The sequence below is a fragment of the Sinocyclocheilus anshuiensis genome, unplaced genomic scaffold (genome assembly GCF_001515605.1).
Source record: "Sinocyclocheilus anshuiensis isolate Anshui unplaced genomic scaffold, SAMN03320099.WGS_v1.1 scaffold1989, whole genome shotgun sequence".
Classification (NCBI taxonomy): domain Eukaryota; kingdom Metazoa; phylum Chordata; class Actinopteri; order Cypriniformes; family Cyprinidae; genus Sinocyclocheilus; species Sinocyclocheilus anshuiensis.
The window spans coordinates 219536-232180 of NW_015538027.1; the positions used below are offsets into that span (position 1 = coordinate 219536).

General features: G+C 37.0%; 1 pseudogene; it reads left to right on the plus strand.

The window, feature by feature from the left end:
* The first annotated feature begins 327 nt into the window (after positions 1-327).
* LOC107680442 (uncharacterized) lies at positions 328-10443 on the plus strand (annotated as a pseudogene).
* Positions 10444-12645: the final 2202 nt, after the last annotated feature.

Sequence of the window (12645 nt, forward strand, 5' to 3'; positions counted from 1 at the left end):
AGTTGCTAAGTGGGTGGTACCATGAGCACTTGAGAAGCTTCAAAGTAGAACCCACAGGAGAGATTGAAGTCCAGCAGCGTTCGGAAATGAAAGATGCATACCCCTTGGCTGCATATAATACAGTACATGGTCGAATGGTGTCCCTGATACACTTCATTTACATATCAGAGTAGGTTTTACACTTCAGTTTAATTATGCATGCATTATCAATCATGTGTATTATTCATGCCTTATCAATCATGCCAAGTATACTTATTGAATTTTAAAAAAAATGCAGTCTCATCTTTTTCTGTCTTCCTACAGCTGAAGACAACATATACAAGGAAAATGCCAGTTCAGTTGCGAGTCATCATAGAAGAAAACAATATCCGAAAGTTGACACTTCCATCAGGATTTCCTAATAAGGTGGAAGATCTTGTTTCAGAAATCATTCAGACATTCCAGGTACATGGTGAATTTGGACTACTCTATGAGGACAAAGACTTTGGGAACCAATTTTTCACTCTAACTTCAACTGCCAACCTGGAAGACAAGGCCACTGTGAAATTGGTAAGAAAGGAGCCCTTGATAACCCTTGACTTGCATCCACTAAATGAATCAGGACTGTCCTCTACACAGAGTACCTTGGAGGATGATAGTGAAGCGTACACCTCTCTTGCAGATGACGTTGAACTGTCAAGTTCACAAGACAACGTTCTTCTCCCTGAGTCATGTCGTTCTGCTCCATGGCCAGTGCCGACGCTTTCCCGTGACATTGAACTTATCCTTGCAGAGGCTAACAAGTCATTTAATGCCTCTGGAACACATTTCCATGATGCAAGTGTTAAATCTGCAATAATGCAAGACCTTGCCAAAGCTATATTTTCTTACACGGCCTACCCTTCAAGTATGCAAATATCCTCAGTGGCTGAAGCCCTTGTTAAAAAGTCTCCATGCCTTAAAAAGCCTAGGTCCTTTGCAGGCATGTATGGCTGGCAACAACGCCTCAAGTACAAGATGCACAATTTCCGTGCCAAGCTGAAATCACAAAAATATACATATCCAGAATTAGAAGTAAACACATTGAAGAGGACCGACCAATGCAGCACCAGCTAAAAATGTGAAAAGACCAAAGAAAGCGGAAGTGAATTATCTCCCTCCGCATCCTGTTGGGGAAAATCAGGACACATTGGAAAAGGAGAGGCTCGAGTTAGTCGATGAAATTAAGAAGAACAACGCAAAAGTAATTGAAGAAAAAATGTCAAAAACCTTTTCAATTAGAATACTGGAGGTTGTGACCACCAGCCCCACTGTCAGTGTCTTAAAGTGGAAGTGAAGCAGTCAGTCAAGTTTACATTATTTTGTAAACTGATTTCCACTTAAATAAAACAATATAAAACAAACACGATTAATGAAACCATTTTAAAGAAAAGGGGATGTTTTGCTATAGCTTTTGGAGCAAGGGCGCCGCCATCTTGGAATACCACAGTGTGTGACGTCACGGGGTTGGTTCCGTTGCCTAAGATAAACAGATACAGTAGAAGTAACGGACTGACCGATGGAGACTAGAAAGCCAAATACCACAAGCCACATCAGGAGACAGAAGGGAGGGCACTACTGTATTGCTCCTGGTTGTAAAAGTGATTTTTACAGCGTTAAAACAAAGGGCAAATGAGTTAATTTCCATAAACTGCCACTAAAACGGAGAACAGTACTGATTCACTGGCTAGCGGCATTGAAAAGGAAGAAGCCTCCAATGGGCGCTGAGGCCAGAGTATGCAGTGGACATTTTTTGGAGGAAGATTACATTCAGGAGAAAACTTTTGAGTCAGCCAATTTAGTCATTCGCCGCACCAACAAACTTAAGCCTGAAGCTGCTTCGTCTGTTTTTAATTTCTCTGGCTATAACTCGTGCTCTACTGACCGCCCGACATTCTGTGACAACAGTAACACATCAGTCCGCCGCAGGGAAAGGGCTCTAAAACGTGCCAGTCAGGTAATGAAGAGACATATATGGTATTTAGCAACCCAAAAAAGCCTAAACATACTAAGACATCCAGTATGTCCACAATAAAAAAGCAGTTTTCATAAAATTTCTATACGAGTACCTTTCTCCCAATGAACACTTCTCATTCCAAACAGCAGAACTGTTCACCTGTTGCCCCTCCTCCCATCCCGAAATACATTCAGACACAATCCCACCACTGCCTCAAAATTTCTATAATAGGCTATACAGAATGTTGCCAAAATGACTTTCACAAATTAAAATAAACCACAAGTATAAACACTCGTTTGTCATTTCACAACATGCATTTGATTCTTTAGACAGCGAGAGATCAAAGCCAATGCAAACAACAAAGTAAATATTTCTTACCGTGTCTCCACGTTTACCAGTCCGGACTCCGTATGTTGGATAATCGCCAAACATTATCCCCAATTCTATAATCTTCTGAATCTATGCCATTATCTTTTTATCATTTTGCATTCCGTGCAATAAAGTTTGAAACCAACTTTAGTTGTCCTGACTTCTTCTTGTTCAATGGCCGTTCACTCCTTAGCTATTTTAGTTGTTTTGACTTAATTTTGTTCGCCTGTTATCAGCCCGCAATTCCCTTGAAAATAGCAATGGGGCCCTCTATTGGTCAACAAGGTGACAGTTATTTTGAGTTTATCTGTTACTAGCAACTAGTGTGAGTGTATGTGAATGAGTTTATATATAAAATAAAAAAAGATAATAAACCAATACAATTAAACACATACAAAAGGTAAAGACTAACTTGAATATTAAAATAATAACAATAAAATACAAAATAGATACTAGATATATCACCACGACTATCATGGACTATTTGCGAAGTAAACACTGTTCAACGATTTTAGTATGCTACACTGTACTGTACATTAGTGCAAGTCAGGTAGATATTGCAAATGTTGTATAAAATAAAATTCTGTGACATTTGCAGACAAAAAATGTGATGCATCACGTTTTTGTTAATTTTGTTTAATGTCCATCAAAAGCGCAATGCACATCCCCAGCGTTTACACATTGGGCCTATTCTTATGATAATATTTATAAGAATAACACAACAAAAAGGGATATGATTTTAATATGATTTACTAGTAAGGATTTAAGGTATTTTCTGTCATGGCAATCAACATTATTTGGCTAAATATAAATGTCAGATTTTGTTTACAGGTTAGGCAGACATACAGGTACATGCAACTATTGGCTAGCAGCAAACTCCCAGAAGTTGACATCAGTGAGGAGATAGAGCAGGAGACAGGCAGTGTCTGCACCCAGACAGTCAGTGTCGGCACCCAGACTGATGCATCTGAACAGGGTACAGAAGAGGGAGGCAATAAGCAGTACATTTGCACAGGCAGTTTGACAGATGACATACTTACCAACCTAGTAGTAAAGAATGACCATTCATATTGTACATCTGTGGAATACCTCTCCTCAGCTAGGGCACCATCATCTTATCATCTTGACTTTAGTAGTGAGGGCTGCGAAGACTCTCAGGAAGAAAGATCAATGGACGAGAGTCAAGATTATGATGATGAGTTTGACTTGGCAGGGGAGGGAAGCATCAATAGTGAGGATGAATGTGTCAGTGATATTGAGAATGAGGAACCAAATATCTTACAAGATAGAAAAAGTATCATCTCTACAGGAGAACTGCTGAAGCTCTTTTGTGTGTGCCATTGGGAGGGTTGTGGCAAGTGTCTGGTGAGGCCACCAAGAGTCTTTAAATGTGGATTTGGCCTTAGGATAACCACAGAATGCATTGATGGCCATAATTATATGTGGCATTCTCAGCCATTAGTTGGAGGAATAATGGAATGCAATGTTTCTGTCCATGCTGCTGTGTTTGTCACTGGAAACGCGTGCAGTCCATTCATGGAGGTATGCGACACCATTGGTCTGACAACCATATCAAAAAGACAGTGGTTCAACATACAGAAGGCCTACGTCATCCCAGAGGTCAACAATGCCTGGACAGTACACAATGAGGCTGTACTGAGCACTTTATGTGATGATGAGCCACTAATTGTGTCAGGAGACTGCAGATATGACAACCCAGGTCATAATGCTTCATACGGGACCTACTCACTCTTGGATATTAAGTCAAAGTTGGTGGTGCCACAGGAAACTGTAAAAGTGACAGAGGTGAGGAACAGTTATTGGCTTGAGGTGGACAGTTTGGAGAGGTGCCTTTCCAAGCTGGGAGACTATGATGTGACCATATCTGTTTTGGCAACCGATTGTCACCCATCAGTGCAGAAAGTCATGCGTCTGGAATATGAATCAGTACAGCATGAGTATGACCTCTGGCACATTGTGAAGTCTGTCAAAAAACGACTGCTGCAGTGCCACAATGTAGAGCTGTTTGAGTGGATCAGAATGATCACAAACCACCTCTGGTTTTGTGTCACAACATGTGAGGGTAGTGTGACGAAGTTAAAAGAGAAGTGGATTTCAATCCCGCATCACATTACCAATGTGCACAACTGGGTATCTGGTGAGACAATGACCAAATGTGAGCACCCTGCATACATCCCTGAGGAAGAAAGTAAGCGTCCATGGCTCCATCATAGCTCTGCTGCCTTTCAGCACCTGCAGAAGGTAGTGCTTGACAAGCAGCTCCTAAAGAAATTGGAAAAAAACACACTAGGCATTCACACAGGACAGCTAGAAAGTATTCACCCCCTCTGTACAAAGTATGCCACAAAGAGGAAGAAATTTATGAGGGAAAGTTTGGAGGCACGTCTGCGTGTTGCAGCGCTAGATCACAACAACAATTTGAACAGGGAGACGGCTAAAACAAAGAAAGGGGAGGAGCAACATAAACAACAGTACTCCAAGGTTGCTTAGCAGTATGTGGTGACACCGCTGAAGGTGGACAAGGACTATAGTTTCAGGAGGAACATTGTGGCAAGTGTGATCAATACGTGTAAATCAACATCCATCCAAGCAACACTGCAGGAGCTGAAAACCGAGACTCCAACAACCCTGGCCCAGCACAAAGGTGTAGAAAAACCAGATAAAGCAGAAACTGTTTCCAGGCATCTGAGTAGATTTGCATCCTCACAGCCCCGTAACACTGCACACTGTGGAAAAGCAAAAAAATTGATGACGAGTTGATAAGTTAAAGTGACATATGACAGCATATATGATTTCTATATAGTTACAATATAAAATGTAATGATTGTTCTATGACTTTACATAACATAATATGAGTTCTCTAGATTTTCTTGTTTTTGAAGTCATTTTTACGTTTTTGTTTTGAGATCCACTCACCAACCTTTATTGTTCAAATCATCCATGTATTTATGTTATACTGTATATATACATACTTATATTAGTCTTTAGTCTTATAGTTTGGTCTTTCTTTGCCAACAGGAATTGCTTTAACTTGGAGGCATTATTTATCAATGTTCCCAAATTTTAATATCTAAAGTCTGAGCTCAGTTCATTGTCAGAGAATCTCAAGTCATTATAGTAATAATAATAATAATAATTTATTGATAGTAAACCTTCAGATGTTCATTAGAGTACATGGAATATTATAGTTAATCATCTGTAATGGCAAACATTGTATAGGAGCCATCATGTAAATATTCATGTGTGATGTCATGTGACTGTGGGAAAATGTGGGAGTGTCATTAATGCAAATATGCTTACAAATCATACAGGTATGCATATTCAAATCCATGATATTCCACGGAGGGAAAAACAGCCCTAATAGAGCTGACAGCACAGGCTGGAATAGGGATTCGGTTCTTCTTCCCCAAATGCCCTCTGGCCCAAAGTGTAAACTGTCTGTATGCAGTCAACCTAAAGAGACTAATGGAAAAGCAAATATATTAGTCATTCTTGTATTTATTAAATTTGGATTACAAAATATTTTTAACACAGGTGATATATAATAAATATATCGAATTATATAGTAAATCTGATGTTATATGATGTTACATGGGTGTTGTGATTTCTCTATTATTACTCCTTTTTTAATGTACTTTATTAAAAGTGAAGAAATGTTTTTGGTTTTCACCAAAATCAAACTGTCTACATGAAGTTTTGATCATGGTATCCCAAACATTGTTTTCATAACTAGAGGCGCAAGGTGATGTAAACAAACAACGCTTCATATGATATCGTTCACGTGGCATCGTATTTTTATATCAGACCTTTCAGACATATCTAGCTCGTTCACCAGTAGTGGTATGTAACATTTTATGTTTACCTGCGAATTCAATTAGCTTACCTGCTGTTAACAGGACACTCCAGTGTTTCCGCTCGGACATCTTTAAGAGAAAGCATTGCCACCTCCAACACGTCCACCTCCCGGCATAGCATGTTAAATGTACGCACCATGGTGATGCAGGAGTGACCACGCAATACATGGTCCAGATCGGCCTCCTGACAGCAAATGGACTCTGACACGGTGGGCATCGGCGTACACCATCCACACTTACACCACGAATTGTTTCCGACCCGCTCGTCACCCCAAAACAGCGGGTTCACTATTACTTCTTCCACCTGTAATGGTCGTAGTGCTCGTTCCCCTCGCCGTATCGGCTCAAATGCATAAGCCATCGGGATTACTATGGGCTCCACAGCCCTTTCAAGTTCGTCTTCCTCCATTTTAAAAGAAGTGTTTGTACAAAAAGTAAAGAAATGCTTATATTTCCTCAGCGGCTAACGGAGCGAACCAACCCCGTGACGTCACACACTGTGGTATTCCAAGATGGCGGCGCCCTTGCTCCAAAAGCTATAGCAAAACATCCCCTTTTCTTTAAAATGGTTTAATTAATCATGTTTGTTTTATATTTTTTTATTTAAGTGGAAATCAGTTTACAAAATAATGTAAATTTGACTGACTGCTTCACTTCCACTTTAAGAGAGAGGTGGCCAGGATTGTTCAGTAAGGCTCAGGTAAGGATGTTTGTTAGTTTATATGCTTTTCCACCAAGAACTGTTGTTCATCTCATTTGTTTAATTAAACTGGGTTTCAGACCTTTATAATTGGTGACTATCATTGAGAAAATTGTTGTATTTTTGTGTTGTCCCTTTACTGATTTACTAGATCAAAGAGGAGTTCCGACGTATAACAACAATCTCCTTGGAAGAGACATTTATGCTGAATCTTGATAGGTACACACCACGTCTTCTGCAGCTGATGCATGCCAAAGGAGGAGCATTTGGTACCAAGATGCATCCTCTCCTGAACACTGTAAATGAGGTATCTTTCTCCGTTTTATTTTCTCATTTCACAAAAAATACAAATAAAAAACAACACACTGAACTTAAAAAAACATGTAAATAGACAAAAGCAACACAAGCAAATTAAGAAAGCATCTTCAATTCGGCAACACAATCAAATTCTACAAATACAGACAACACATTTCAGAAAAGCACTGAAAATAGTGACAGCAAACTACAGAATGGTGCTGCAAATACAGACAAAATACAGTGGACATTAGGGTCCTTATATAATTTGTTTATATTGTGGGGTAACTTGTGTTACTGCTCTTCTGTACTCTGCTTACAAGGAATCTCACTGCTACATTCACCTCACAGAACCTTGCAGAGCCAAAAAGTGTACAATTATCTAAGATGTTAAAATATGTAATTTTTAACAATAGATGTTAAAAAAAGTTACACGGTTACCTCTAGCCTGCATGCTAGTCATATAGGCATTACCTTCATCAGTGGTGGTTGTGGGAATTTGGATTTCAAATCATTCATACAGAGACATCAGCAGGTAAAAAGCTCTTTATTAGGATTGTTACAGGTGACATTTCTTTTGTATACACTTTATATTTTATTTATTTATTTATTGCTTTATTTATTTTTGTTAACAATTTGATACCTATACTTACCTTGAGTAGTGAGATTGATTCCTAAACATAGGTCTGCCAATAGTGGTCATAGGTTCCTGTCATATTAAAAGATCACTTACTGCATACATCTTCAACTCCAGTCCTGAAGAACTGGTTTCCTGTTGAGTTTAGCTCTAAGGGTGCTTTCAATCTTGGTTCGATTTCGCTGGTCCAAACAGCAAAAGTTTCCAAACCAGGATTTAGCATTAGTGTCTGAATACACTTTTGTTGTCATTTTCTGAAACTGAGCATTTGTTGTCAGACTAATGCTGTTTTCTTAATTTGCTTATGTCTATTTCAGGGCTGTACAGTGCGACATATAACACAGCCGCTTAACAGTGTGAAGTGATTTCGTTGTGCTTGTTTGTGTGTGTGAGATTGATTATACTTGGTAGTTAGGGGTGTTTCCATATGACGATTTTTGATCGTGGACGATTAAAATGTCTCCACGAGCTACAGTATTGTCACTAAAATGCATGTCTTTGTAGTTCCAGAGTAAAAAAAGGGATACATGTATCAGTTGCCTCATTGAGTACCTTGGGGAAAATCAAGAAGAGCTGTTCCAAGACTGTCAGGTATGTTATTACATGATTCATCATTTCAAGGTATTCAAATGGATACACATTGTTTCTTTTCCCTTATTGATCACTGTGATTTAGCCAATAAACCAATACGATACCTAGCCTTTGATAAATAGTAAGGGTAGTGCATTAAAAAAATATTGTATTGTAAGTACTGTATTGTAAGAAGTATTTATTTATGTATTTTTTGTTAGGCAGTACATTTTAGGGATAGTTCACACAAAAAATTAAATTCTGTCATCATTTACTCACCTTCATGCTGTTCTAAACCCATAAGACTTTGGTTAATCTTCGAAACACAAATTAAGATATTTTTAATGATACCTGAGAGCTATCTATCCTTCCACTCAAAGTCTGTTCATGCAAAACTTTTGACACTTTAAAACATTCATTAAGAGATTGTAAAATAAGTCCATATGAATCTAGTGGTTTAATCCAAGTATTCTGAAGAGACGTGATCACTTTATATGATGAACAGATTTAATGTAGACTTTTATTCTCATATACACATTGATCGGCGAACCTAAACAGAAGCTCAGACTTACTTGCTTGACAAGCAAGAACAAACCTCATTTGTTTTTACAGAGGCACAAACGTGCTGTGAGACAAGAGAATGAACCTCATTAGTTCTAACGTGTCAAGCAAGCATGCTTCAGCTTCCGTTTGCCAAAATTGGATGCTGCAAACATTGTGTGCTGATCATTATTTTAATGTAAATAAAAGCCTAAATTAAATCTGTCCATCACATAAAGTGGTCATTTTTCTTCAAAAGATTTGGATTAAACCACTTTATTCATATGGATTTATTTAACAATGTTATTTATGAAGTTTTTGAAGTGTCAAGACTTTTGTGTGAATACACTTTCAGTGGAGGGACAGAAATCTGTCAGGTATCATTAAAAATATCTTCATTTGTGTTTTGACAATTAACCAATGTCTTATGGGTTTGGAACAACATGAAGGTGATTAAATGATGACAATTTTCATTTTAGGAGAACTAACCTTTTAAGAATTACATGTGTGAGCATTAATTATGCTTTATATTACATTTTGAGGGTTTAGTTCAATTATTATTTTAGAATGCCATGCTAGCAGTGTAGAATTATGTTACTGCTACCAACAGTTTAGAAAAGTTAGTTGAGGAAAATATGCTGCAATGGATGCTGACATTTATTTTTTACTTTTTAATTGTACATTGATTAATATTAAATATTTAACCTTTGATGGGGAAAATTGGCAAGTTAATGTTTGATATTGATGGTTCATTGGTTTGAGCTTCATATATATGCCAGAAATGAATGAAAGGTACATATGGAGGACATTTAATTGTGAAAATTTGAAGGGTTCACCCATATTGTCAGGTAGTGGCAGCTCTGTTATTCCTTTGTTGTTTGGTGACATTTCTTTCCTGAAGGGGGTGATCTGTTCCAGCGTAAAAATCTACTTAATAGCATGACAAGCGATTTCCATCCACAACAAGGGGTTACATTTATAATTGTTTCATTATGGGATACTGGGGTGAAGAATTTGGGTTTTGATTTTTATTTGTTACCTGTTTATATTGAAGTGCTGATTAATACAGAAATCCTGCTTGTGTTCAAACAATTGGCATGAACCAAGAAAATAACTGTAATCGAACAGTATGCTAATTTGCTTGAACTGACATAAAAATGTATTTGCTTTTTTTATTTTCAACAGGAGGATGAACTTGAAGGCCACACAAATGAAATAATGAAGTTGGTGGTGATTCACAATCCCACAGTTGAGGAGGACCCCGCAGATGTGTATGTTGTTTAGAGGGCACCAAAGTGCTGAACGGTTGTGGAAACAGAATCACAGCGTGCATACTGCTGATGGGATTGATCTATGCCCTCAACCTTGAGTATCCCAAAAACCTGAATACACCTTTGAAGTGTTCCAGAAACTTTTTTTGGAACTTGACGGAGCAAAACTGCTGAAGAAGGTCCAAAGCCTCAAGCGTAAACTAATGGAATGAGCTGTCTGTACTGTAAGTTCAGGCTCCGATTGTTTGCTTCATCCAATGAAGACATTGTTTTATTTTCAAATAGTAAATGTTCAAGAAGTTATATGTAATGTGAGTAATATGTAATATGAAGTTGTATGTCACTTAAAATTGAATGTAAGAGCATTTTTTGCACTTAATTAGTTTTATTTGAAGTTGAAATGTTTGTTTGTATCCATATAGCATGCCAGTCTATTGAGGTAAATGAGATCAGTTTGTCCTCTCATTTCAGTGTCTCCTTTCATTTTCTAGTGTTGCAAGTATTGTAGCCACATTAAATCTAAACACATATTGTTTGAAATGATAACGTGAAGAAACAGTATTTAGGAATCTTGCTTCTGATGTATATTTTGACATCTAATGAAGATTTTGGTTTATTTTTTTGAATGGAATATGTTCAAGAAGCTTTATGTAACATTATGATATGTAGTATTTCACTTGAAATTTATTGTAAGGGGTTATTTTGTACCTACAATAATTAGTTTTAAATGTAAAAAAAAAAAAAAAAAAAAGTAATTTGATAAATAAAAACAATTCTGTTTTTGCTTTGTCAGTATGGGGTATGGAGTGTAGATTGATGTGGAAAAAAAGTAATTTAAAGAAGGTTATCATAAGGCAGCAACAAAATGTAAAAAAAAAAAAAAAAAAAGAAATTTGATCAATAAAAAAAGAACGTTTTTAAGTAAATTCAACCTTCCCTGAATAAGTAATGTGTAATTATTTCTGTTGGCTAATCATTATTAATAATAATTTAGTAGATTAACTGTTGCTTACTAACAATAGAGTTAATGTTACTCAATTTTTATAAGTAATTAGTTATGTAATGTAATGAGGAATATTAGGTAGACCTTACCTAATTTCTTTTGGTTTGTCATAGCTGTTAAATTTAGGTACTCTTTACTCAAATATATAGGATAGAATCTACCCAAACAAAGTGAGTGCAAATTGTTGCCTCAATTTTATTGAGTAGATTCTATAGGTTGTTTTTTACAGTGTACGTTCACACAGATAACGTTATTTGAATATTTAATTGATGTAACATGTCAGTGAGTTGTTAGAAAATAAATGTATACTGACATCATTGCATGATGACTAAAGGAACCGACGAATCGGTTCTTTGAAGAGGTTCATTGATCCAAACTCCCCGAAAGAATCCGTTCGCGAAAATTAATCTGACTTTGCATCGCTAACATCACTAAATTGTAACATTGCAACAGGGACAGACTGTATACTTCACAAATAGTGCAGAGATGTGAGTCTTTTTATATAGGGTATCTGAGCATGCGTATATTTAGAAGTCCAACGTTTTAGACCGCTGCCATGTATGAGAATTCAGAGGTATTGCCCCCGGCGGCCATGTCTGAAGTCTGAGGTTTATGCTGGAATTTGTAGTTCCCTGACCTAGAAGTCTGTAGTGTTTGAATGAGGTATTAGTTACACGTGTTAAATTTAACATCTTTGTAAAAAGAATTGTTAACACATATTTAGACTAAACAATTATATTCAAGAATAATAAGATATACATACCTATGATAAAACAGACTTGACATGTACATGTTGTAATGGATCAGCTGTTGTTTTGTTATTTCGTAAAATAGCATCAGTATTTGGTTGTGTGTTCCTGAAATCAAACAACTGTCTTTGTCTTAAGAAAAAAAATCAAAGAGTCTCATCTGGTATCTGAATATTCAGTCTGTCTTCATCATGAAATAATGAACCCATCATTACCCCATTCTGGAGAATGTGTGTTGTGTTAGACAGGGTGCTTCATGACCCAAAGGGTTATGTTTGTTGTGTTCTCTACCTCCACATGTCTTCATCTCATTAAGCGTGACCAGTATTTAGGATGGCCAGGACTGTTAGGCAAGGCATGGCATGTTTATTTATATAGTACGTTTCATACACAATGGTAATTCAGCGTGCTTTACATAAAGGGGAATTAAAATAATAATTAAAAATAATAATAATCACAATAGTAAAACAAGGAATTTAAAAAACGTTTAAAATAGTTAAAAATGGATTTAAAATTGAATTAAAACAGTTAAGAATAGAAAATGGTTATACACAAAATACAGTGCAACCAGTTCGGACGTAGCACAGTGCTCATTCAGTAAATGCACAGCTAAACAGAAAAAATGACCCTGACTCCAGAATCACACCAAGATTCTTGACTTG